Source organism: Lonchura striata, chromosome 15, assembly GCF_050655825.1.
Source record: "Lonchura striata isolate lonStrDom1 chromosome 15, ASM5065582v1, whole genome shotgun sequence".
In the NCBI taxonomy this organism is placed as follows: domain Eukaryota; kingdom Metazoa; phylum Chordata; class Aves; order Passeriformes; family Estrildidae; genus Lonchura; species Lonchura striata.
In genome coordinates, this window is record NC_140717.1 from 7,030,292 (window position 1) to 7,056,837 (window position 26,546).

Sequence of the window (26,546 nt, forward strand, 5' to 3'; positions counted from 1 at the left end):
GAAGGAATAAAGGAACGAAAGAAAAAAAATACACAGAAATAATGAAGGCAAGGAAGAAGATGGGAAAAAAAATGAAGGAAAAAGAAGGGGAAAGGAAAAATAAACGGAGGAAAGAAATAAAAAGACAGAAAGAACGGCTAGAATAGAAAAGAATGGAAACCAAAAGGGAAGGGCGAAGGAAAAGCTCCAGAGCGAGGGAACAAGGAAGAGGAGGAGGAAGAAAAGAAAACAAAGACAGAAGGAAAAAAGGCCAGGGAAGAGAGAAGAAAGGAAATGAAAACTGCAGCGCGTTAAAAAGGGGAGAAACGGGCAAGAGAGGCGAAGGCACGGGAAGGTGAAGGAGGAGGGACCGGACCCGCGGCCGAGCGGGCTCTGCCCAAGTTTGCGGGATTCCCTGGGCGCTCCTGAGGAATTTGGGAGGCGCGGAGCGGTGCGGGGATGTGCGGGGTGTGCGGGGATGTGCGGGGATGTGCGGGGATGTGCGGGGATGTGCGGGGCCCGCTCCCAGCGCAGCCTCCGGGGATTTCGGGGCAGGATCCAGCACGGGAGCGGGGTCAGAGCACCGGGAGCGTCGGGCACGGCGGAGAAAAGCCGGGATGCCGAGGGGCTGCGGGGCCGCGGGCACACACACGCGTGTGCCCGGGCAGGGCTGAGCTCGCACGGCACCGGCTGAGGCACCGCGGGCCCGCGCCCTATGGATAAACCTATGGATAACCCGGGCTATAGGCACCGCCCGTGCTGGCTGCGGGAGCGGCACCCGCGCCGCTCTCCCGCGGCCCCGCACACCCCCGTGGGTCCCCTCCCCGCCACCCTCTGCTCCCCTCCACCGAGCCGCGACCCCCATCCGGGGACCCCCAGCCCGTCCCCTGCTCCCCGCGGCCGCCCTCCGTTCCCTTTTTCGTTTGAATAAATAAATCCAAGGGGAAAGGGAGGAGGGGAAAAAAACCACCCCGAGCCCTAAGAAACTCCCCCCAGCCACATTCCCCCACGGTAACAGATGGTAATTCAGGGCCCACAAGACCGCCTGTATGTAACTAATAAACCTTTTGTGTTTTAACAGGGTAATGCGTGGAGAAGCAGCGTCGCTTATACAAGATGTTGATGGAATTTACTATATTATTAAAGGAAAAAAAAAAATCCCCTTTCAAGAATAAAGTGTATCAACTTACAACACAACAGACGGCAGAGGGATAAGTGAAACAGACAAAAGACAAACAAGATAATAATCTGTTTCCAATCAGTTAAGCCCTGTAGAATTTGTAATACGCGGTTTGCATATTCCCCCTGCGTTTTGTAATTAATTATCTATCTGTTCGGATGCTCCGCCGCCGACTCTGTAGATATTACCAACTATTTTTGGGGTTGTAGGCGGTGATCGCGCCGGGGAAGGAGCGCGGAGCGGGGCCGGGCTCCGCGGCTCCGGCCGGCCCGAGGATGCCGAGCCGGGCGCGGTGGGAGGCGGCGGCTCCGCGGCGCTCCGCGCTCCTCCGGGCGGGCGAGGCTGCTCCCCCCGCGCTCCCCTCCTTTCCCCTGGTAAGAGGGGGGACGGGGCAGGTTTTAACATTAAACAAACCCAGCAAGCATCTCCTCGCCGGGCCATAGGCGTTTCTGAGTGACTGCGTTACAAATTGTAAATTTAAATAGCTCACAGGATTCATTACCTCCCGCGTCTGATTTCACCCAGCCGTGAAAAATTGTCCTGGTGTACCACTGAGAAAGGGTTTGCTGCAAAGAGCCACAGTCTAATCACCAGCTTTCTCTCGCCAACAAAAGTGTAATTATTTTGTTTTGGGTGTAAATATAACCCACGGTACAAAAAAAAAAAAAAAAAAAAAGGGGAAAAAAAAAAGATAAACCTCCAGCAGCGTCTGAATGCATTATAGGGCTGTTTAAAAAGATCCGTCCTAAATTAATACCAAGGTTAAAAGGGGAAGGCAGCTGGGACATGGAAATTTCCGTATTTTTGGGGCGGGGGGGGACACGAGGTGAGTGTGAGTGTGAGTGCGAGCGTGCAGAGCGCGGGCGGACAATGCGGCCCCCCCGGCCCGCACAAAGCCCCACGCAGCCCCCACGCCGCCAGCCCGGCCCCCACCCGCGGCTCCTTCCCCTCCTCCCCACCCGCGAAAGGGGCCCGGGGAAGGTGCCGGGGACAGCGGATGCCCCAGCTCTTCGCTCCCCACGGGTGCTGCTGGAACCGCCGGGGGGTGTGAAAAAGAAAACAAACAAACCAAGCCCTCCGGCCGCAGCGCAGCCCAAATATAAACCAACAACCGGGGGTTTTTTTATTCGGGTTTTTACCCTTTTCACTTCATTTTAACGAATTTTTCTTTCCTTCCCTCCGAGCTCCGGCACGGGGTTTCGGTGGAAGAAAAGGCACAAAACGAGCGGCGGTGCCGGCGGCAGGGAGAAGCCCCGGGAGAGGCGGAGCGGCCGCGGGACCGAGGCTGTTTAACGAGAAAAAAGCGAAATAAAACCACACAAAAATCCCAAACAAACAAACAAACAAACAAAAACCGAAAAAGAAAACAAAACAACAACAAAAAAAAGGAAAATAAATTGCAAACCAAAGTGAAGACACAAAAATCTCGAGCGGGGCAGAGAAGCGGGTGCCACCGGCTGCCGCGGAGCTCGGAGAGCCGGCGGAGCGCCCCGAGACCCGCGGGACCCCGGCCGGGGCAGCGCTGCCGGGTCTGGGGGCAGCCAGCGCCGAGCGAGGCGCCGCTTTCCCTGCTCGCCTCGACCTTCCCGCAGCCACTCCACAGCCATTTTAACCAGTCCTTTTTTTTTTTTATCCTGCGGGTTGCGGTAATTGGCGAAGCTTTAATTGCACCCCCTGCCCTTCCTGGCTCCAGCACGATCCCGGGACCCCCATTCCCACCGCCCCGACGGCTCCCCGGGGCTCAGCCGGCCCTGGCTCGGGGTGCGCTCTGCGCCCGTGGCTGCCGCTCCCGCGGGTGGGCAGAGCCCGGCCGGGAGCAGCCCGTGCTGATAGAAACGAGCCGGAGACGGGCACACCCGCACCTTCGGAAACTTAGTGACTTGAGGGGGACGCGGCAAAGAACTCGCTCCAAATTTCCTCGGCTGATCCCCGGCCCGCTAGGAGCTCCCGTCGATGCGACCGCCCCCCCGGAGGGGCTGCTCGAGCCGTTCCCACCCGCTCCCCCCGCCGCCTCCCCGCTAATGAGCGTGTGTGTTGACACGGCGAGGCGATGCCCCCGTTTGCTTTTGTTTGGGAGGTGTGAAAGAGGGAATCTGCATGAGAAAAGCCGGCGGCAACTGCGGAGCTCCGCGCAGCAGCGGCGGGACGGAGCGAGCCGGTGCGTGGGGAGCCCGCCCGGCGGGGCAGAAGCCCCCGGAGCGGGGGGGTTCGGGGGGAACACGGGGGGCAGCGCTGGAGCTGGGGCTGTGGAGCTGTTGGCGAGGCAGGGAGGGGAAGGGAGCTCGCCACGGAGCTCCCGTCGGGGGTCGTGGCTGAGCAGGGTACCCCCCGCACACGGGACCCCCAAAGCTGCCGGGGCGTGCGGTGACCCCCTGAGGCTGCGCCCCTCTGGATCCTGCTCCCTCCCTTGGGATTGTTTGGGCAATGGGAGGGGGCAGCGCTCGGGCCGCACCTGCGGGATGGGATGAGGGGAGAGCAGCGCTCCCACCGCGCTGCTCACGGGCACCGCGGGCGACACGGGGGACACGCGGGGGGACATATGGGAACACACGGGGGAACATACAGGGGGACACGCGGGGGGACATAGGGGAACATACGGGGGGACACACGGGGACACACGAGGGAACATACAGGGGGACACACGGGGGGACACACGGGGGGCTGAGCGCGCCCCGCAGCCACGCAGAACCAAGTGCTCCGGCAAGGGAGTGGGGGCAGCTCCACGGGAGAGGCGAGGGGCGGTTTTCAGGGGGAAAGTGGAGCAGGACCGCCGCTCCTCGCCTTCCACGTCCCGCGTGGCAGAGGAGTGCGGCGCCAGCACGGATGTGACAGCGGTGCCTTCGGCAGGGCTGAGCCCCGGCACGGAGCGCCCCGCTGGGACCGCGGCCCCGAGCAGCGCCGGGTCCCGCCGAGCCCCTCCCGGCCCCGGTGCCGCCGGGCCCGGCGGGGCCGCGGAGCTCTCCAGGGTGCTGAACCGCGCGGCCCCGCCGGGCCCGGCCCCTCCTGCGGGCACCGGGCGAGGCTGCCCCGCCGCCCTGCCCTATTCTCCACCGCCTTCGTCCTCTCCACCTCGATCTGCCCGTCTTTGCTTTTATTTATTTTTCTTGGTTGGTTTTTATTTTTTCCTTTTTGTTTTCTCCTATTTTAATTTCCTCCCCGGTTTTCTGTATTTCTCTGTCTGTGTTTTGCCGTGTTTTTCTCTTTTATTTCTTTTAAATTTGTTGTTATTTTTCTTTTTCCACCTATTTCTCTCACATTTTTTCCTCTGCTTTTCTCATTTTATTTTTTTTCTGTTTCTCTTCTTTTGTTTCCCCCCCGTTTTCCCTCATTTTATTTTTTTATTTGTCTCCTTTCCTTTTTCCTCCCTCAATTCTTTCTCTTTCCTCTCTCGGTTCTTCCTCCCTTTCTCCCTCCTCCTTTCTCTCTCTCCACACCCTATGCTTCTCTATTTTTCGTTTCCCCCTCTCATTTCACACACATTCCCTTCCGATCTCTCTGCCCCTCTCTGTTTTTCTCTCACTTCCCGTTTCCCTTCTCCCACAGAAAACCTCCTCGGCCAGAGAGACTGGAAATTTTGCCAACACCGCCATAGAATTATCAGACACCCACCGGCCCCCCGCAATGCCCCCCAGTCCTTCATCCCGAGGGGAGGGGGCTGCGCTGCCAGGACCCCGTTGACTGCAAACCCCAAAATCTGTTGGGACAGGCGGGATCTCAGCGCGGCTTTTTTTGGTTGTTTCTTTTTTTCACTTTACAGCGGCTGCGATTAAAAACGACCCCCCAAAAAGCCGGTGCCAGCGCAGGGGGGGAACTCCACGGTGAAAACGAAGCGGCGAGCCCCGAGTGTCACAGAGAGGCGACGCTCGGGCGTTCGTGCTAACGCTCCTGCCTTTGCACGCTCACACATCAAAGCACAGCGAGCAGAGGCTGCCTGCGGGGTGTCCCCACCAGAGCTGGCCGGGACCCCCCCGGGAAGGGCCGGGGGTGTCCCCCTGCCCGCCCCAGTGCTCTTTGTCTGCCTCATCCCCTCCCGCATCTCCCCTCCCTTCACCCCGCACATCCCCGCATTCCTCCAGGCGTGTGCTCGGCCCCTGCTCAGTCACACCCACGGGCCCCAAATCCTCTCTCGCCACGGGTCCGCGGCTCGGAATCGCATCCCCGTGCCACGCTGCACACAAACCCAAGCCTTGCACACGCACGTTCCCCCCGCAACACCCATCGCCGTGGCCCTGCCTTCTCTGACGTACCCAGGCTCCGGGGGAGCGGAGCCATCCCTCAGCCCCATCTTTTTACAGCAGGGCATGGGGTTTTTCTCTCTCCGTGCAGCTCGGAGCACAGAGCCCTTTTTGGGGGTGTCCTGGGAGGGGAATGGGGCTGAGAGCTGGGCCTGGGTGGCTCCAGCAGCGCTTTCCCAGCGCGGGAGAGGAGCCGGGGCAGAAGCTGGGCAGGGATGGGATAATTCCCCCCGGCCTCGGGGAACGGGAAGGCTGCTCGGGACCTCTCTAACCTCATCGGCTGCCTCATGTGCACTTGTGCTGGCTGTGCTCGACTGTCACTGCCACCCGGGCACGGGGCCACGCTGCTTTCTCGCCCCTGCATTCCCCTCTCCTCCATCCCTGCTTCCTCGCTGGAAATGCACACCTGTCTCCCTTAATCGCAATCGGGACCACGAGAACAGCTCCACTTGCTCTGGTTGAGGGGTTATCCCAAGGATATCTGAGTATTTTGGGCTTCCCAGGGTGTCTGGAAGACAGAGGATCCAGAAGCAGGGTGCTCTGTGGGGCTGTGCAGGCTTTAAAGGGGATCAGAGTCCCTGGGACTTGAGAAGCTGTTGGTTTCTTCCTTTTTTTTTTTTTTTTTTCTTTTAATATTTCTGATAGTTTTATTTTTTTTTTCTAATAGCAAAGATAAAAAAAAACAACAAAACAAACAAACAGCAGGAGAAGAACACAGGTTTGTCTTTTCCATTGGAAGTAACTCCTCACAAAGGGAGATGGGGATAGCCAAGGATCAGTCCAGCCTGGCTGAGTCCCAGGGCAGGGTCAGCCTTAACCCTTGCAGCGCCTGGGTGATGACAAAATCCCCTTTTCCCAAGCGTTGGGACGGATTGGACAATTGGAATAATGAGCATCCAAACAGTTGAGGACTTGCTGGGTGCTGTGCTGCTGTCCTGAATTCCCAAAAAGAACCGGGCAGCTTCCCATGAGGGCTCATATCAGCAGGACAGGGGATTTGGGCAGGGATTTTAGGCCAGGCTGGTGCTAATTGAGAGAAGATGAGGTGTCTGTGTGTATATATGTGAATGTGAAGGGGTTCCAACATGCTCTAAACCCTCACAAAGCACCCAAACCTTCCCTGACACCCCACACTCACGGTTTGTGGGGCTGGAGGGGGGACCCTGCTCCTCCTGTGCCCCCACAGCCCCAGAGCAGCACCCAGAGAGGCCAAATTCCCTTTGCACTTGAAAGCTGGGGGGGTTAAACCTGGCAGAGGCAGGCTCAGGTCTTTGGCTCACAAATTCTTTGTACAGCTTCTCCAGACTTCAGCAGGCACAGAGCTGGGAGCAGCCCCAGCCCTGGCTCCGAATTTCTTCCTGTTGGTGCACGAGGGGAGGTTACCAGGGAGAGCAGAAGGCTGCACCTCTGACCTCCTTGGGCACACCTCGTACATCTCCTCTCTTTGTTTTCCCTCACATCCCCATCCCAAACCCTGTGCAAGCCTTTGGCTGCCTGCAAACCTCAGGCACCAATCCTGCAGTGGGCCTGCTACAATTCCTTTATAATTCTCTTTTTTTTAAATTTTTTTTTTTCCCCCTACAGAAACACAAGGGACAAACACAATAATTTCCAAGAAGCCAAAGCTTCCCTTTGGAGAAGCCAACAGGGACCTGCAGCAGAGTCCTGGTACGGTGTGTCAGTGACACTGATTCCATCTGACACCTGGGTGTCTCCAAAGCCATCACATTGTGTGCTGCAAATGTATATTAACATTAGTATGCATTGGCACAATATGGATCCATTATTCCAAACGCTTCTGAGAACTAGGTGCTGCGTAGGAGCAGCTGCTGCTTTTTAAGCCTCAGAGCATCAATAGATTCATAGATTTTAGGGCCAGAAGGGACCCCGGCGAGCCTGGAGCCTGACCTCCCCCGGAGTGTGAGCTGGGGGTGATTTTTTTGCATCCTGCCCCACAACTTGTGGGCAGGCAGGCAGGCAGCAGCCTCCCCCTGCCAGCTGAGGGTTGATGCCTCCCTCTGTAAATTTGTTCCCTTGTTTTAGCACTCCCCTCGTTAATCCTAAAAGGGCAGATTTTAATTTCAAAGCTCGGCTTCTGTAAGTCCAGCTTTCCACCTTTTGGATTGCCTCTTCTGTATAAGGAAACCTATTTTCTCGCTTTTGTTGAAGTAGCAGTGGTGTTGGAGAAAAGAAAAAAAAAATCAATGTCCTGGAATGTTGTCTAGAAAAAGGATTGGTACTTCTTAAGGGTGGAAATGGTACCTGGCAAGTGTTCAAATTTTGGGTGATTCCCTGACTGTAAGCACTTCAGCTTTAGTCTTTGTTTAAAAAGAAAAAATAAATCTGCATTTTGTAGAGAGGGGTGATGCTGGAGGACCTTGGGTTTATAGTGCTTCCAGAAAATGAAAGCAAAGAGAGAATGAAAATCCACTAAATCAATGAAATAAAAAGAGCTGAAAGTCCTATATTATGGTCACAACAATTCTTCCCATAAACACCTCCTGGGTGACAGCTGAAGACGGGTAATTATCATTCAAACCACCTCTGATCCCCAAATCCCTGGCAAAACCTCGCTGAAGAGTGAGCCAGGATCAGATGCCGAGTTTGTCTTCCTGCAGGGGTTTGTCCCTTTTGTTTTCCCCTCTGCCCCTCGTTTTGGGGACAGCAGCTCTGTCCCCCATTGATGCCATCAGACTGGTGGCTTCAAGTGGGGCGCCAGCCCCAAAACACAGCGGGCCCCCAGCCTGTCTGGAAATCACCACGTGTGAGCCTGGATCCAGCTTCATAGTCAAATTTTAAAGCAGAAACCAGTTGAAAGTCGACATTTCCCAGGAACATCCCCCCGTGTCTGCTGCCAGACACGTGGGAAGGGAAGGATCAGTGGTTGGGTTGGATTGAAAGGCATTATCCAACGGAAAAATAGGAATCATTTGGTGATCTTCTGTCGCTATAGGACACAAAAAAGCACAACACGAGCCGCCACGATGGCGAGGTAAAAAAGGAACGTGATTATTATTCTGACTCCAGGTTTTATACTTTTCCAAAGGTGACAGTGGATTGGAGAGTGAATGGGCCACCTCTCCAAAGACATTGGACAAACCACCAGTACATCAACTTCCTCCACCCCCACGAAGGAACGCAAAACAATAGGTTGTTTATAGAAAATGTGTGAGAAAGTTTTCTAACAAAATGTAAACTCAGAAGGCTTTAGAAAATCTTAAGAATCGGGGTGACAATCTTCAATTTGTCCCTCGTGAGAAGGGAGAGCTATGGGACAAGCTCAGCACTGAGGTGTCAGAAAGCCAGATAGTGGAGGGACACAGGGATGGGACAACTTCCCTGGGGTCACACAGGACTGGGGGAGTGCCTCGGGGATGGGGATCAGGGTGGAGATGTGGCCTGGTGGCCACAAGCCGAGGGATCTGTCCCGTGCCCTTGCCTGGGCTAATTCCCAGTTCCCTCCAGGGCTGCTGCAGGATGGAGAGATGCCCTTGTGTCCTGGCTGACCTCAGGAGTTTTTTGCTTCCTTTCTCCTCCTGAGGTTACGTGATGTCTCTGGCAGAGTTTCCAGACAGACAGTGGGGGACCAAACGGGACCAAGCCCCATTTCATGCCTTCAGGTGAAGCTGGCAGAAGCAAGATTTAGGACAAACTGTGCTTCTTGCAAGCAGTTGTGTCCAGAACTCCTCGCTGCAGGATTGAGAGGAAACTGGGCAAGCTCTTAGGAGAGAAATTCCGGGTTTTTGGGAGGGTGTTAAGAATGCTGAGCCCCAGGAACATCCCGAGGAATTGTGATTTTGCCTCCTAGGAGCAGCAGACTGAGGGATGTCCTCTCCTCGCTTGGGATGTGGCCATTCCTCTGTCCTGCAGAGATGGTTGTTGTTCTCCAGCTCAGTGTTTTCTCCTGATCTGAGAAACAGAACTCCTCCTACCCCACCTGGCATGAGCAGCTTCCTTCTCGGCTGCTCAGCTGAATCCTGGTTTGCCTTTTCTCTTCCACTGCTCCGTTCATGTGGGAGCAGACACATCCCTCACCTCTCCCAGGCTCTGACAATGAGGAGAGGAAATGAAAAAAGATTATTTAGTATATTTTTTTTTCCTTTGACGAGACGTTTCATGTAGGAAACACTTTCAAAGAAGAGGGATGAATCATGCAACTACAGAAATTAGAGATGGAAAAGACCTTTTAGGTCAGCCAGTCCATTTTCTTGTGAATGCAGAGAAGCTTCTGAGTACAGTTAGATTTTTTTCAAGGACTTTGTCCAGTCTAAACCAAATTTAGCAAGAAAGCTTCAACTTAAATCCATTCCAAAGCCGCTGTAGCTGGAAGAGGGACGGTCTTTAGCTGAGTGTCATTTGAAGGCTCCAAAACTTTCAAGGGAAGTGTGAAACTCTTTCCAGAGGAGAAGTTGCAGAGCTGAGTGCCTGGAGCAGCCAGCAGGCCTTTGGCAGCTCATCTGGCTGGAATCATCCCCGAGCTGGGGGGGATTGCATGAGGGGATTCCAGCGGCCTGAGAGCGAGGGAGAGGCTGTAGAGTGTGGCTGGGGGTGCTGGGCAGAGATCTGCTGTCACCACCTCGGGAGGGAAGCCCAGGGCCCACATGGGTGGCCATGGGGTCACCACAGAGCCCCAGCATGGCCCAGGCTGGAGAGCACCACAGTCAGGTCATCTGTTGCTGTCGAGGCAGGATGGGAATGAAGAGACTCTGATTAGAAGGCTGCTGAGAGTAAAACTCTGATTTATTCAAAATACACTGCTCTTTTATACAGAGCTTCACAAGGATCAAATCCATCGGTTCTGAAGTGAAAACAACTCACATCATTGGTGCACAGTGCTTGATGCACAGTGATAGAACTTAACCATAACCAATGTGAAAAACAAGAGAGATAAAGAATTATTTACATTCTTTCCCAGCTCTTTCTCAGGCTTTTGCCTGGCTAGAAACTCTCAGTTTCTTTCTTTGACTGAATCTGAGACCCACAGTCATCTGCTCCAAGCTCTGCTCCAGCAGGGTCATTCCAGAGCACAGGGCACAGGATTGTGCCCAGATGGTTCTGGAATATCCCCAGACTCCACAACCTCCCTGGGCGACCTGTTCCAGTGCTTGCTCACAAAGAAGAAGCTCTTGCCCATGTTCAGGTGGAACTTCCTGGGCATCAGTCCCTGCCTGTTCCTCTTGTCCTCCTGCTGGCACTTCCAGGAGGAGCCTGGTCCATGCTCAGCCCCTCCCTGCAGGTATTTACCTGCTCCTCCCTTCCCCGCTGCCTTTTCGGGGCTCTCCTCAGGGCTCTGTGCACCGGGCTGCCACCACCCATGCTATGAACGGCACAGCAACCCTTCCCACCCCAGGCTCTGAATTCGGGATCCCAGGCCACCTTCTGAGCCGTGGAAAACCTCCCTGGAGGTCAAGCTCCAATTAACTAACAATGCAGCCGGAATTAAAGGGGAACAGATCCGCTCAGACGTTTCATCTCCGGCTGGAGCCACTTCGCACACAGCCTGGAGGCTGAGCGCTGCCAGCCAGCTCCTCCTGCCTCCGGCCTCGGTGGCAGCCACGCTGGGGGGACATCTCTTCCCGTCCCGGATCCACAGGAAGCTCCTTCCTTCTTCCCAGGGAAGGAAGAGAGTACCAGAGAAGCGGGGAAGGGGAGGTGAAACCATAACGATGTTGATGTTCAAAGCAAGCTCCCCAGCCCGGGGATTTGCTGTTGAATAGAGACTTTTGGCTGCGTGAACTTTCCCTCAGTGACTATGCAAATCCTTATATTTACCTTTTTTGGGGGTCATTTTCAAAAGACACCATCCCTCCGAGCATGGGATGCGGGCAGGAAGGGCCTTTCTAATTAACCCAGGAGGGAGAGCATCCCCCTTGCCTGCTCTGACCCTGCAGCGTTAGGGAAGGGGCAGGATTGCCAGAGCTCCCCTAGAAATGTTCCTTAATCCGCCTCCCCAAAATCCCCGACCCCTGATCCGCGCACAGACAACCGTTTTAAAGAGACAGTGTCACGATGTGCCACCTCCTTCTCATAAGTGGTCACCTGCCAGCTTCGACTGAAGGCGTAATTACCATCCTCGAGGCCTGATCCATCTTATTCCCCTTGAAGTCGATGAGGAAACCTCCCCGACTCTGCTGGAAGCGGTGTTAAGATTCCTTCCCCCCTCCCCATCTCTTTTCCCAGGATTTATCTCCTTGTGAGGCTGGAGGATCTCCCCGGCGCTGAGGCTGGAGTGGCCGGGGATGGAAGGATCTGCAGGGAGGCAGTGCCTCCGGGAGGGAGCGGGTGAGAGGGGGAGAAAGAAGAGCAAACACAGGTCCATTAATCCGCAGTTAGTCTGCCTTTTTTGTTAGGAAGATGAACTTGATGAGTTAATTAAGCCACAGCCTGTAAAACCAGTTTATTTGCATAGCAAACTCCTGGGCCAGTGTGCTGTGAGCGGGCATAGACGTGCAGACAATTCCGGGGAAATTACAGCCTCATTAATATGCTAATCTGGTTGCAGGCCTGGAACGAGTTTTGGGTTTGCGGTGCTTTGGGGGGGGGTCGGGGGGGAGGAGTTGCTTAGCAACCCTTTCCTCCAGGTAACCCTTCTCTTCCTTGCCCTTGATATCCCCCAAGGATCGCCAGGGGAGGGGGGCTCGGCGGCCACGCAACAGCGAGCAGAGAAAGGCGAGCAGGGGGGCTGCGGGCCGGGGGGCGCGGGGCTGCCCGGCACGGCACAGGCACGCACCCCGAAAGGCCGGGGGCTCCCCTCTCCCCTCTCCCCTCTCCCCCTCTCCATCTCTCCATCTCTCCCCCTCCCGGGCCGGCAGGATGCGGATGCGCAGCCGTGGCTGACAAACGCGAGCGCGGAGCGTGGGCAGCAGAATCCACCTCCCCCGGGCACCGCTGCTCCCCGGTGAGGGTCCCAGAGGTTGGCAGCGGGCACCCCAATACCCTCCTGGCTCCCCTCGCCATCGCAGCCTGCCCTTCCCGTGTCCCCTGCCAGCCCCTGGCTGTCCCCTCTGCTGTCCCCGCTCCGTGCGGCGCTGCTGGGGATGGGGTCAGGGAGCCGAGGGGGATGCGGCAGCTCTGCCCCCGCACCTCCTGCCGGGGCAGGACGGGGATCCCAGCCCTGCCCCGCGTTTCTTGCGCAGCCAGCACCTCCCTTCCTGCCGCAGCTTGTGCCAGGGACACAGGCTGGCAGCCGAGCCAGCGCCGCTCGCCAGGGGAAGGCTGCGCCCGGCGTGCCGGGGTCCCGCTGGCCCCGCGTCCTCCTGCCTGCGAGCGCAGAGGGAAGCGGCAGCCGGATTCCTGCGGGAATAGCGGGGCTGTGGCACCTCGGGCAGTGGCTGTGCCGTGAGGGTCAGGAGGACATAAGCGGCAAGAGCAGATGGAATCTGCGAAAGCCCCACGTCCTCCATCCCAAGGGATCGCACTCCTGCTCATCCTCAGCCCTTTTCTCCCAGCCATGCTCCTACCTGCCGGGTCTCTGTTGACAGATAAGCAATTGGGATTCTCATATTCCAGTGTTTGCTCTCTAAGCACAGGCTTCAAAGCCTTCCCTGGGTCGCCAGACCTATCCTTTCTCTCCTGACGTGCTCCTGGTTTGGGATTAGAAGATTTTCCTCATCCGTTCAAGGCTGCTCCCTGGAAGCTCACCCCTGGCTCTGGAATGAGCTGGGGCACTCCTGTGGCACCTGACGGATGCCAAAGCAGTGTGACTTTCTCCCAAAGCCCAGTTCTCCACGTTTTTGCCATCCAGAGGTGCTGTGCAGAGCTGTGCCAGCCCCAGCAGAGCTTTTCAGCCAGCTGCTCTCCTCAGGCTGTTGTGTGGCTGGTGCCTGACTGACACCAAAGCCTTGTGATTCAGACCCAGTACCTGCAGAAATGCAAAAAGGCAAAAAGGCCAGGCCAGGAGCCCTGGGGCTGATGGTCACATCTGGGAAAGGTCCATGCAGTGCTGTGCCTTCAGGACATTCCCTCAGCTGGAGTTTAGAACTCTGGAGGTGCATGCTCAGCTCCCTGGCTCTACCACCAAGCCTCAGGCCAGGTGAATCCACATCTGGCTGCAGGAGGAATTAAACCTAATTAAAGCCTAAAAAGCTTTGAGAGCCCTTTGCTGACCAAACCTGGCTCTTGTTCAGTGGGAGCAGTGCTGGGATGGGGGAGGTTTCCCCCTCTCCACAGGTTTGCCCTGTGATGCTTGGAAACATCCACCTCTACTCATTCCCCAGCCCAAACATTTGAAGTGTGAACAAATGTGCCGGGCAGCAAGTTTTAATGTCAAACACTTCCCTGCTAAGAAGAAACTCTGGCTTCTCAGGAGGAGGCAAATTCCCTGGCTCGCTGCTGGAGACGCTGACATGTGGAAAGGAACTGCCGCCTTCCTACCTGGGGAGTCCCAGTCTCCAGGGTTATCCATCCGTTAACCTTCATGAGCTCAAATATTTATTATTCATATTACCCTGAAATGTGCTAAAAAGATGAAAAAAGGAATTAATGTGCCAGATCTTGCATCCACCTTTTAGCTTATTACAGTGCTAAAGCAGTATTAACATTTACAGTGTGTGAGCTCTGCTTTGCTTGTGCCTGAGGCCAAGGGGTTTAAGCCAGTGCTGGAGTTAATAGCAAGCACTGGTTAGAAAAAGCCCATTATGTCATAAAGTTGGAATTTGACTTGGGCAGTGGCCACTGGCTCTTTCCATTTGGGATGCAGTGCCATCCCCTCCATCCCTTTCTGCTTCGCTCTCCCTCTCACAAACAAAACCAGAGTGGGGAAAATGCTGTTTTTCTTTTCCGTGCTGGTGAGCCGAAGGGCGGCACGTTTGCCAGAAGATAATTGCTTCAAACTCTGGCCAAGGAGATTCTTGGATTGATGCTGGAGGTGCCATGCAGTCAGAGGTGTTCCTGGGCCTCATTCCCTCTGCTGGGTTCCTTGACATCTCCTCTTTTACAGCTTGAACATATTTATACATCCAACATCTGTGTGTTCTGTGGGAGGGTGGCCTTGTGAGCATCTCCTGCCTCCCCGTAGGAAGATCTTTATTCTTCTGCGAGGAGCAGCTCTGCTTTTTTGGGTTCTCCCTCAAAGCTGACAGCCCCACCACGAGGCCCCACCAGGTGCCCGTTCCATGGTGGTGGTGATGATTCCTGTCCCTAAAGCTGCTCTCCCCTCTGCCCACAGCCCCTGTAGCCTGCAGAGCCTCTTGTGGGGACAGAGGGTTCCTTGGCCAGCCCCGTGGCTGCCAGCACTCCCTTGGCTCTGCCACCACCAGGACCAGGCTTCACCCCAGCCAAAAGCACTCACATTTCGTGGGGAGGCTGGAATGGGGTGTGCTGTGCCCTGCTAATGGGACATGCTTGGCACTGGGAGAGCCAGGAAGAGCCCTGAATGTGAGTTTGAACGTGAGTTTGGTACAATTCAGTTTGGTTTTACTGTACTTGAGGCTCAGCTGATTTTCCTCTGAGCACGAGGTGTGTTAAGGTTTTTGCTGCTTTTATAGCTCAGTTCTCCTGTGTGCCTGTGCACAGGGTAGCTCTTACAGAGATCCCATCAGGGAAGAGTTTATCTGGAGGAGAGGCCCTCACCCTTCAGGAAATCCATATTCCTTCCAGCTCTCCTTGTCCTTGGCGTGTGGGACCCAGCAGGTACAAACTGGGGGTACTGAGTGTCCAGCAGGACGAGTGACAAACCCACGGCCTTGTCTGCTGAGGAACAGCTTTTTGGGAGGCTTTGCCATCAGGTTTTTAGCAGATGGATGATTTTGGATGCAAACAGAGGTATGGGAAGGCTCAGAGAGCTTGGTGGCACTGGGGGAGTGACTCCTGTCAGCACACCGGAGCTCACACTTACCTGAGCACCCCTTAGCCTGGCACTTGTCCTCTGCAGCTCCCCTGTGCTGGTGGCAGGACCTTTGGAGCACTCCCTGGGGCTGATATCCATCAGGAGATCCCTGGGACAGCTCAGTTCCATTCCCAGAGCCCCGTGCAGGGACAGCAGTGCAGCGAGCTGCTCGGCAGGACGCGGGGCCTGCACGGAGCCCTGGGCTCTGGCAGCAACGTTCCCTTTGCAAATGGAGCTCCTTGGGCTCCCTCCTCTCTCTGCTCTCCAGCAGAGCCACCCAGACTGTGGGAACACAGCTGGGACCTGTTTGGAATTCAGAGGGCACCATCAGTCCATGTCATTGGCAGGAATAAATAAATAAACACCTCTTGGAGAGCGTCAGGAGTGATGTGCTGCTGGGCTCGTTCAAGGTCACAGCCGTAAACATGGGATGGAGAGGCACGGAGCACAGCCAGGCTGTCCTGCCTTTCCTGTGGGACAAACATCCCCCCTGGGCAGGGGGCAGTGCTGGGGGGTGCTCTGTCCTTGCAGGGGTGCTGGGATGGGGCTGGGGGTGACTGGGGAGGGTCACTGTGCCTCTGGGCAGGGAGGGTGAGCTCCTGAGGGTGTGTGGCCTGCTGTGCGACATCCAGCAAGGGAGGTTTCCATACTGATCCTGATCCAGAGGCTGCCTGAGCACCGACCTGGTGGATCCCTGTCAGAATCTGTGGTATTGATGATCCTGAGATTGTAGAAATCTCTTTCTGCCCCGCTGCCAAAGCAGAAGCCATAATTGGTCTGTGCTGGTTTCAAGGTTGTTTATTCTGTTTATCTCTCACATGTTCTGCTGCCCTGCCCAGCTCTGTCCTGCAGGGCAGCGTGTGGGGCTCTGCCCTCAGTGGGATGTGACAAACATTAAATACCAGAAACTCCCTGGGCTGCATTTACAAGAACGTGCCAATATCTGTCACCTACGTTGGACAGTGTGTGCCCAGCCTGAACCAACAGAAAAATGCCAACACCACAGTGAGACATGGAGGGCATGAAGAAGGAGAAAAAGGACAAGGCACTCCCAATTTCCTCCATCTTGTCCCCTTTGAACCCTGTATCTAGAATCCTAAAATTTTACTTTTGCACCCGTGCCACACTTAATTATTACTTCAATCAAACACTCAGAGCTTGTAATTCATCCTGTAAGATTGAAAACTCTTTTCCATGGACAGAGATCACAGCCAGTGTCTCTGGGGGCTCTGTCCAGGGGGGTTCCTGACCCCTGCCAGGGTCCCAGAGCTGCCAGGGCAGAGAGGGAAGCTCTGGATTCCCAAAGATCCCTACAGGACTTTGTGAGGAACAAAACTTCCTGGAGAAGGAGCTCTGTTCCTGAGGTGAAGCCCAGCACCTGTGGTCAATCCAGCCTCTTGTCCACACCCCTTTCCCCTCTCCAGGCACTGCAGAGCCCCTTGCTCCGGGCACTGCCCTTGCCTGCTTGGCTCTAAAGCTGTTCCAGGGCCGTGCTGGTCCCCATGCTCCCTTCCACCTTTGGTTAACCTATGGAAGAAGCAACCAAAGAGGGAAAACCCACCAAACCCCCACCTGGCTCTGCCAGGAGCCCCTTCCTCCCACGGCAGGGCTCGCACCCCGAGTCCGAGGCTGCTCAGCTCTGTCTCAGCGGCGCTCCCTCACCCTTCGACAAATCCTGGCATTTCCGAAGTTATTATACCTCATTATGAATTGGATTTTAATCTAGTGTAAATAGTCCTACCATTATAGTGTCATAAGAAGCAATTAGCCCCCCTGCCTGCTTCTATGCATGAGGGGAAAGCTTTAATATCACAGAGCTGTGAGGGCTGGATGGGGCTTCAGCCTCCACGCACACACTGCGTGCAGAGGCTTTGCTCTCCTGCCATCCCCTGCCAGGGTGTCCTGGCACTGTCCCCTCGGTGTCCCAGCAGCTCTCCTCTCCTGCCATCCCGTGCCAGGGTGTCCTGGCACTGTCCCCTCGGTGTCCCAGCAGCTCTCCTCTCCTGCCATCCCCTGCCAGGGTGTCCTGGCACTGTCCCCTCGGTGTCCCAGCAGCTCTCCTCTCCTGCCATCCCCTGCCAGGGTGTCCTGGCACTGTCCCCTCGGTGTCCCAGCAGCTCTCCAAAGTGAGCATCTCCTGAGCCCCGCGTTTGCTTCTGCCCTGGGATCTCTGCCTGCCGCTGGGTTTGCTCAGCAGCACGACTGGAAATCATCGTCCAGGGGATGGCTGTGGTTCAAGCAGATGAGAAATCGTGGTTTCCTCGCCTTGCCCTCAGCCCGGCCACAAAGGGGATTATCCTCCGCAGGGCGAGCGGCTCTGCAGGCCGCTCCCTGCCTCGCCTCGGGCTGATTATTTCCAATCTCAGCGAGGCTCTCCCGCGCTGCCTCTCGCAGGAAATTCATGATGTGGGGCTCCCGCTCGGTTATGAACCAACCCAGCTTCTCCCGTGTCAGCCGGAGCCGGCCGGGGCAGCCCCACGGGCAATGCAGCGTGATGAACAGCAGCCGGGTTAATGGGCTTTTAATGCTCCCCCAGCAGCGGCGGCGCGGTGCCATCCCCAGCTCCGAGCAGGGGCTTTGATCTTTGTTTTAGGGAGGTGTCTTTGTGCTCCCCGCTGCTTGCGTGGCTCTGGACATCGCGGGATGAACGACACAGGCAGGGCCAGGGATGCTCCAGGGTTGGGAGTTGGGAATTTGGGTGTTTGTGGTGATGGATGGGAGTTAAATGCCCCAGTGATCCTGGGGGGATTCCAGTACAGGGTGGGGGATTGCTCAGGGTATGGCACAGCAGAAAGATCCATCCCTGTGCCATTTGCTCAAACAGGGGCTGTACACTGTGGCTGTAGCAGGGGAAAGGCTTTAAGCCCCCCGAGGATGGGAAAGGACCCAGTTTGTGCATGAAGGGAAAGCAGGGGGCTGTGGTGCACGCCGGGGTGCTGGCCACAGGCTGTGCTGTGCTCCCTGCTCCTGTGAGCAGTCCTGCTGGAACTTGCTCTCAGGGGATGGGCAAAGAAAAATACCCCCCCCCAGCCCTCCCCAGCCTTCCTTTGTCACATGAAAGAAAAGCTGGCTGCCTGTTAATTACATGAACCTTCTCATGGGCAATTGAGCTGGCCCTGTGTGTGTGTATTCATGCTGCCTGTGAGTTCTTCTCTGATTCATGTCACAGGTGACTGAAAAGCAGCCAAATTCTGCAACAAAGCAGGGCCCTGCTGGCTGTGCCCAGCTGCATCCCCGCCCTGTCCGCAGCACCGCAGCGGCTCTTTCTCCCGGGACAGGGACAGGGACAGGGATAGGGACAGGGACAGGGACAGGGACAGGGACTTGGAGTGCTGGGATGTCTCATCCCCATGGCCAGGGTTTTACAGAGCCCCGGAGGTGTGGACATCCCTCTGCCCATCCCTTCCTCTCCCTGAACTTTCCTTCAGCCTGGGTTTTGCTCCTTCCCTGGGGAGGATGTGATCCTTTCCCTCTGCCTGGAGCTTTGGGCAGGGTCTGGGATTTAGTGCCAGTGATTTAGTGGGGGAAAGGGAACCTGGTGTGGGGATCCAGCTGCTGCTCCGTGTGTCCCAGTGACCCTGCTGGCTGGGGACAGTCCCCTGGTGGCCCTGGGACTCCAGTGCCCATGGCTGGCTGTCCTGTGTGCACCCAGGAGCTGCTGCAAGCCCAGGGAGATGTTGGTTCCTGGCTCTGCATCTGAGATGCTGCTCAAGGACCCTTCCCTCCTGCTGGGATTTGCTGGGAATGTTGGCCAACAGGGCTCCCAACACCTCTCTGCACACACCCACAGGGCACAGAGCAGAGTTCTGGGCATCTCTGTGTCTCTCCTGGCACAATTTTGGCCCATTCCAAGCAGCACCTTCACAGCCAGATCCCTGGGAAGAGCTGAGGGTTGGCCCAGGACACAGGAGGGGACGTGCCACAGCCTCCCATGACTCTGCAGCTCATCTCCTTCCTGCCAGCTTGATTCCAACCTCTCCTAAGCTGAGTTTCCAGGCCTTCATTTCCAGCTCTCATTGCTATTCACCGGTGCATCTGAATATTTTAATCCTTGGGGAGGGGGGACTGGAGAGCAGCATCCTCCCCCTGCTTTCCCAGCCACCGTCCCTGGCTTATCTGCTGCAAGCAGGGCCAGGCTGTCCCCGGCCTGGCGGGTGAGACAAATCGTGGAAGGAGCTTAAAGCAAGACCAGCCTCTCCCACCTTGTGCTTGGAGGGGGCTGGGGAAGGACAGGAGGGAGGGGGCGAGGGAAGCAGCTTGTAATTACAGAGTAAGAGGCAGCGATAAAATGATAATGGAAGAGTTCTGACCCGGCTGAGCCAGTCCTGCAAAGCTGTGAAATAAATTTAGCAAAAGAGCGAGGGCACGGGGGGCTCCCAGGCTGGGTTACAGCTGAAATGCTGGTTTCACAAACAAGACGTAAATTGGATTGCAAACATCTAATTAACCTCCTTGCTTTTTTTTTCTTTGCTTTTTCTTTTTTTTTTCTTTTTTTTTTCTTTTTTTCTTTTTTTTTTTTTTTTAGTGGGAGAGGCGACAGATTCCAGCTAAAGCTGATACTGTGGCTTGATTTCCCTTTGCAGGAGAGAATCTGGAGGAGATGGGAGGCAAATCATGTGGTGGTTTCACCTGCTGGCTCCCTCCTTGCTGTCCAGACACCAGGGAGAGGAGAATTTCGAGCCCTTCTGACCCTTCTGCCTTGCTGTAGGAGCTGTGTGTGCTGTTTGTGAAAAGCTCATCCTGGAAGGAGAAGGTGCTGGCAGTTCCCTGTGTCTCTTTGTTCTTCACCTCACCTGGATTTCCCACTTCCAGGGGGCAGGAATGGGGATCTCCCAAGGCCTGAGCTGGCTCCCCTTGGCTGCTGCTCTGCCCTGGGCCAGAGCCACTGACTTCTTTTTGAGTTTGGCCCAACCTCTTGGGAGAGCTGGAAACAGCCCTCTCCTGCCTTCCCTGGGCTCTGTTTATTTTTCTGGAGAGAGACCATTCCGTGTGGATTTCGGGAGCTCTGTGGCCCCCCTCCCTCCCCAGCCCCTCAGCACCTCCTGCCTCCCCCTCACCCCAACCTCTTCTCTTTTTCACCCCACCTTCCCCCAGGGGCATCCAGCCAGCGCAAACGGTCCCTTGGCAGCAATGATGAAGATGGATGTCTGATTGATTCTCTCTCCTCTGTGCAACCCCCTCTCCAGCCCCCCCTTTTCCCTCTCCCCCCCTCTCCATGCCCTTCTGGCAGAAAATTAAAAGGCTATTTGTTAAAGGGCGAAAGCCCTCAGGTGCAGCCCCCGGCTGGACAATTTGTCTCCATGAAAAGGATGCTATTATGAGAGCGGCTGGATCCAGGAGGAGGGGGGGAGAATTTGCCAGGAAGGGAAGGGAGAGCTGGGGAGGGGGAAGGAGGCATCTCCCGGGGACAATGAGGCCGGGGATTGCCGGGGGATTGCCGGGGCTCGCCGGCTGCGCCGCGCCCGCCGGGGAGCGCGGAGGGAGCGAGCCGGCCCCTCGTTCGTTCCGAGCCGGCCCCTCGTTCCGAGCCGGCCCCTCGTTCCAAGCCGACCCCTCGTTCGTTCCGAGCCGACCCCTCGTTCCGAGCCCGGCAGAAGCGCCGAGCTGCCAAATCCGCTCCGCCGCTGCCCCCCTTCAAAGGGAACAGACGCTCGGGCCGGCCGGGCGCCCCACGGAGGGCCGGGACCCTGCCCGGCTTCCCCTTGCTGCTGCCGCGTGTCCCTGGATGCTGCCGGGCTCTCCTGCGTGGCCCCGGGGCTGGTGGACTCTCCTCTGCTCCAGCGAGGAGGAAAAACTGCACCGATGGTGCCTCTTGGCTGCGGAGCCCATCAGTCTGGTGCACTTGGTGCCCTCCCCTTCATCCCTGTCCCTTCCTGCCATTCCCCCCTTCCCTTCACCTCCTGTGTCCCCAGCAGCACATCTCCCCTCTCGCTCACCTGCGTGCCTCGGATTTTAGGGTTTGATGTGACACCTGGCCGCAGCAGCCGGGAGCAATGGCAGAGAGCCTGTTTGCCTCTGAAACACTGCAAAAAACTCTTTGACAGAAGCCACTGCCGTGAGGAAATCCCTGCAGGAGCGAGGTGCCCTCACCCAGGCTGGAACTGAGCCCTGAGCTGCAAGAGACTGAGCAGCACTGAGCTCCCCGGGGAGGCAGCTCTGTGCCCTGTGCCCTGTGCCCTGTGCCTTGTTCTCTGTGCCCTGTGCCCTGTGCCCTGTGCCCTGGCTGTGCTCTGTGCTCTGTGCCCTGTCTGTGCCCTGTGCCCAGCAGGATCCTGGATGGGGCTGGATGAACACGCTTCGTGTCCATGGATCTTCTGCCCTTCGCTCTTCTGCCTCGCTGCCCCAAAAATGAGAGAGGCCAATGGTCTCCTCAAGCAGGAAAGCACTCTCAGTTGGCAAGGAATGGCCTGATTTGGGATAAAATGGCTCTGCTGGAGCAGTTTCCAGGGGGGATTGCTGCTGTCCGGGGTGGTGCTGCAGCTGGGGAGATGCTGAGCCTCCCCACGTGGTGAGGCTGCTCTGGAAAGCAGCAGCAGCAGGGCTGCCTGGCTCTGGGGGAGGGAAAGGGCAAATCCTGGGGCTCTGCACTCTGGGAGAAAGCATCATCTCTGCAGGGACTCCTCCTGATGGCCATGCCATGGGCCAGGAGCCCCACGGGGGACAGAGCTCCCTGGCAGTGTCACCATGTCCCTGCAGCTCGCTCAGGGCTTCCCCTGTCGAAGCCCACCCTGGGCTGGGGGTGGCTCCGTGTGGTGGAAAAACTTCTCCTCCAAGCCGTGCTTCCAAAGAAAGGCTCAGCAGTGTCTTGTTTTTCAGTCTGATGGCTGTTTATTGTAAACTATCTAAAAGATTTTCTCCTTGAGCTGCTGTGGTTTGCTAGCAGCTCAGGCAGAGGCACACACACACCCTGACATCCTCTCTGACTCCTTCTCCTCCTCTTCTTCTTCTTCTTCTTCTTCTTCTTCTTCTTCTTCTTCTTCTTCTTCTTCTTCTTCTTCTTCTCTCCCTGCCCAGGGCTGCTGCTCTCTTTTATATGTACATTACGTGTTACATGTTTACAGTTTTTCCCCAATGCCCATTACCTATATTAAATGGTGCTTTTCTATCTTTTATATGGTACATTCCATGTTACATGGTTACGGTTTTCCCCCAATGCCTATTACCTATATTAAATGGTGCCTTTCTACTCTAAACCAATCTGTGAGTGACAACATCACCAAGAACATGGAGGTGAGGAAGAAGAAAGAGGGAGGACAGGGCAGGCCCAAATCCCAAATCCATCTTAAAACCTCTCACCCCATGTACGAAACAAAAAACCCCTTGTACAGCACTCAGAAATTCTTCCCTCTACTTTGTGACTACTTCTACTATAATATCTAAATTTTTGTGACTTCTTGTTCTTTCTGCAAGGTTGGTAAATCATTCCATAGTTCAAACCCAAAATCACAGCTGTTTCCAGCTGCCTGCCAGGATCTCAAATGCTTCTGACCTGGGCCTGGAACCTCCGAAAATGTCTGAGGGACATTTTGAGTTCCAACATTCCCCCACTTTCATCTCAAGGCCAAGAGGCCCAAAGAGAGGGAGAAGATGTGAATAATGGCTGAATCCCGCAGTTTCCCAGGACTTTGGGATTTCCAGCCCCAGGACAGGGATTGCTCAGGGGTATTCTGCCCAACAGCTCCTAGAAACTCGCTTCTCCAGCTAATAAAGAGGGAGAAAAAGGGCAGCTGTGAGTAGAGAAAGAGCAGCTGCTGTGTCCGTTTTTGGGGTGTGGGATGGGGAGGATGAGCCTTGCTGGAAGTCTCTGTGTCCTGGTGTCCCCAGACTGTCCTGGGTGTGGGACAGGAGTCACCTCTCCCTGTGTGTGTGAGGCAGATTACACTGTGCTGCCTCCCTCTCACACCAGCCAGCCGTCACGAACCAGATCTGATTTTGCATTATTCCCTTCTGGCCTTGACTTAAAATCCCCATTAAAATAAACAACAACAACAAAAAATTTTGTTTCTAAATTTTTACTCACGACAAATTCAAAATCCACAGTTTTTCACAGGGGAATGGATTTTTACCTTCAGGCAGCGACTGGAGCAACCTTGGCCTTAACCAAGAAAACCAAGGGTCGCCCTGCTTTCTCTAGAGTATTTTATTTTGGTTTTGCCTTTAAAGCCTGTTGCCTCCATGCCCAACCCTGGATATATGTTCTAAAGCCAGCTAAAATAGGTTCCAGTGTAAGATTTAGCGATTCAGCATTTCCCTTGCCACTGATTTACTGACTGATGCTCAACTTTTTTTTTTTTTTCTTTTTTTTTTTTTTCTTTTTTAAATCAGTCAAAGAACTGCTTGGCCATCGAGAGCTGCAGGCAGCTGCAGAGGGAATGAAATAATAATATCTTTGGGAGGTAAAAATGCCTGGATGGAATGGAGCAGCACCACCATCCCAATAGCCAAGGAAAAGTCACGACAGGAGCTCAAATAGGGAGGAGATCCCTTCATGAACTTCTGTTCCCTAACACAGGTTTAACCCACAGACATGCCAAGGCAGCTTTAAAATCTATTTTCTATGGACCAAATAATCTCTAATGATTTGACCTGGGGAGGCATAGGATGCTCTGGCTCTCTGTGGGGTCTGTGGGAGGGAAACCAAACCCCTCCATGGCCCCCGAGGCCCCTGGCAGCAGTGACCCGAGGAGGGCAAAGCCCCCAGACATTTTCCTGCTCCCCACCAGCTTTGCCAGCTGGGGCTGGGTGGGAGACCCCCCCCATTTATCCCCAAGCCCACCAGGGGCAGCTCCCAGCACAAGTGGCCTGGCAGAGCTGGGTCCTTGGCACCCCACTCCCCTGGCTGGGACAGAGGGCACAGCCGTGCACCCAAAGTCCTTCCAACACCAATATCTGGGGTTTTTTCCATCCACTGTGGGACTCAGTCAAAGAAAGAAACTGAGAGTTTCTAGCCAGGCAGAGGCCTGTAAATAATTCTTTATCTCTCTTGTTTTTCACATTGTTTATAGTTAAGTTCTATCACTGTGTGTCAAGCACTGTGCACCAATGCTGTGGGTTGTTTTCACTTCAGAACCAATGGATTTGATCCTTGTGAAGCTCTGTATAAAAGAGCAGTGTATTTTGAATAAATCGGGGTTTTACTCTCACAGCCTTCTGAGTCAAGTCTATTCATTCCCGTCCTGCCTCAACAGCAACAATCCATCTCCATTTCCCCCCCCTTCACCTCAGGCAGGTTTTCCCAGGCCATGAAAGTTGGACTTGTAATCCAGTCCCAAACCCACACCACGTTATCCAGTTAGGCCAAAAGTCAAACCCAGCCACCCCTCTGAGTCCAGATGGAAATACTTTTCCCCTCAAGCTCATGATGCTGAAGCAGTCTCAGGAATGGATAATCTTTGCCTCTTCCTCTCACCACAGAGCCTCTAACCTTGCTGGGCTCTGGGTTTCCTGTCCTGTGCCATTCCTAGCAGCGCTGTCCCCTCACCCCTGCTGCCCTGGACTTGAAGAGAGATGCTTGCATCAAGTTTCTGCCGAGGAAAAGCGCAGAGGATTTGGGCACTCTGGCATTGAGAGGGACCTGGGGGGGATCTCAGGGGCAGCCCAGCTGTGAGAACCTCGGGCTTGGTGTGGTGGCAAAGTCTTTCTTCTAACTTGTGCTTTTAAAGAAAGACTCTGCAGTCTTTTGTTGTTCGGTCTCAAGGCAGTTTATTGCTAGTTATCTAAAAGATTTGTTTGATCAGCGGCCCAGGCAGAGACACACACTCCTGACACTTCAACTCTTTGGTGTCTTTTTCTTTTCTCTCCCTGCTTAGGGCTGTTGCTATCTTTTATATGATATATTATGTATTATGTGTTTATAGTTTTTCTTTAATACTTACTACTTATATTACTAAGTGCTTTTTTACTCTAAACCAATCTGTGAGTGCCAGCATCACCAAGAACATGGAGGCAAGGAAGAAGAAGGAGGAAGAACAGGATCAGCCTATTTTCTTCCATCTTTTGACCCCTATGTACTTCCCTGTACAGGTGCTAAAACCCCCCTGTACAATACTAAAAATTTTTTTCCCTCTGTTTTGTAACTACTTTTACTATACTATCTAACCCTTTGTGACTGCTTGTTCTACTTTTAAAGTTGGTAACTCATTCCGTGGCTCAAACTCAAAATCACAGCTGTTTGCAGCTGCCTGCCAGGGTCTAAAATGCTTCTGACCAAGGCCTGGAACCTCTAAAAATGTCTGAGAGACATTTTGAGTTCCAACACCCAGCCACCCTGAAGGTCCACGTGGCCGTGCCACCTTCCCTGGGCACGGGCAAGGAGCTGCTCCAGATGTGCAGGGAAAATCCCTGGTGGGATTGCTGGAGGCAAGCAGCGAGGAGAGAGGAACCGTTCAGATCAGGAGCAAATGGCAGAGCTCTGTGGCTGTGCCAGCCAGGGAGACACGGGTGTGGAGGTGGAGGAGGTTCTGCAGAGGGGTCTGGAGCTGTCTGGGAGCACCCTGGGGGTGAAATGAGGGGTGGTGGGTGCTGCTGGTGCATCCCTGGCATCCCGGAGCACCTGGCACGCTTGGGCAGGGTCTCCTCTTAGAGCTGGGCAGGGCAGCGCTGTCTGATTGAGCCTGGGGGGCAAAACCAGTTGGGAAAGAGGAGGGAAGAAAAGGTGGGGTTGAAAAAAGGACGGCCAGAATGCAAAGGCAGAAGCTCTCTGGAGACAGCCCAGAGCTGCTGTGTGGTGGTGTCTGCAAACCACGCGGAACGTGAAGCGGAAACCAATGAAGCGCAGTGAGCACGCGGGAAATGAGCCCTAATTGAGGGACAAAACCAGGAGCAGATGGGCAGCCCTGCCCACCACCCCTTTCCAGGGCTCTAATTTGCCGGCGAGCCCGGGAATGGCCATCCCTGAACAACGGAGGGCTGCTGCTGCGGGCAGGGGTGGCCTTGTCCTGGGGTGCTCCCATGGGAGGGGCTGGCAGCACCACACACCCACTGCCCCCTCCACAAAAGCCTGCTGAGGGTGGGATGCTCGAGGTCTTTATCCTCAGGGCCAAATCCAGTGATTTCAAATTCCACAGCTCCCCAGGTGATATTGGTTCTGTGCTGACACAAAACAAACGGGTATTTCCTCTGACATTTTCATTTTTGCCACAAACACCTGAGTTGGGGGGATTGTTTTACCAACTCTGCCCTGCTCTGCAGACAGAGACTCTCTGTGTTATTTTCTGAGACCCTCTGTATTGTTTTAAGACAGGCAAAACCCAATTCCATCTCAAGGACTGCTCCTAGCACCTCTTTGGGGATGCTGAAATTCTCTGTGTGGTGGTTTTCCTTTGAC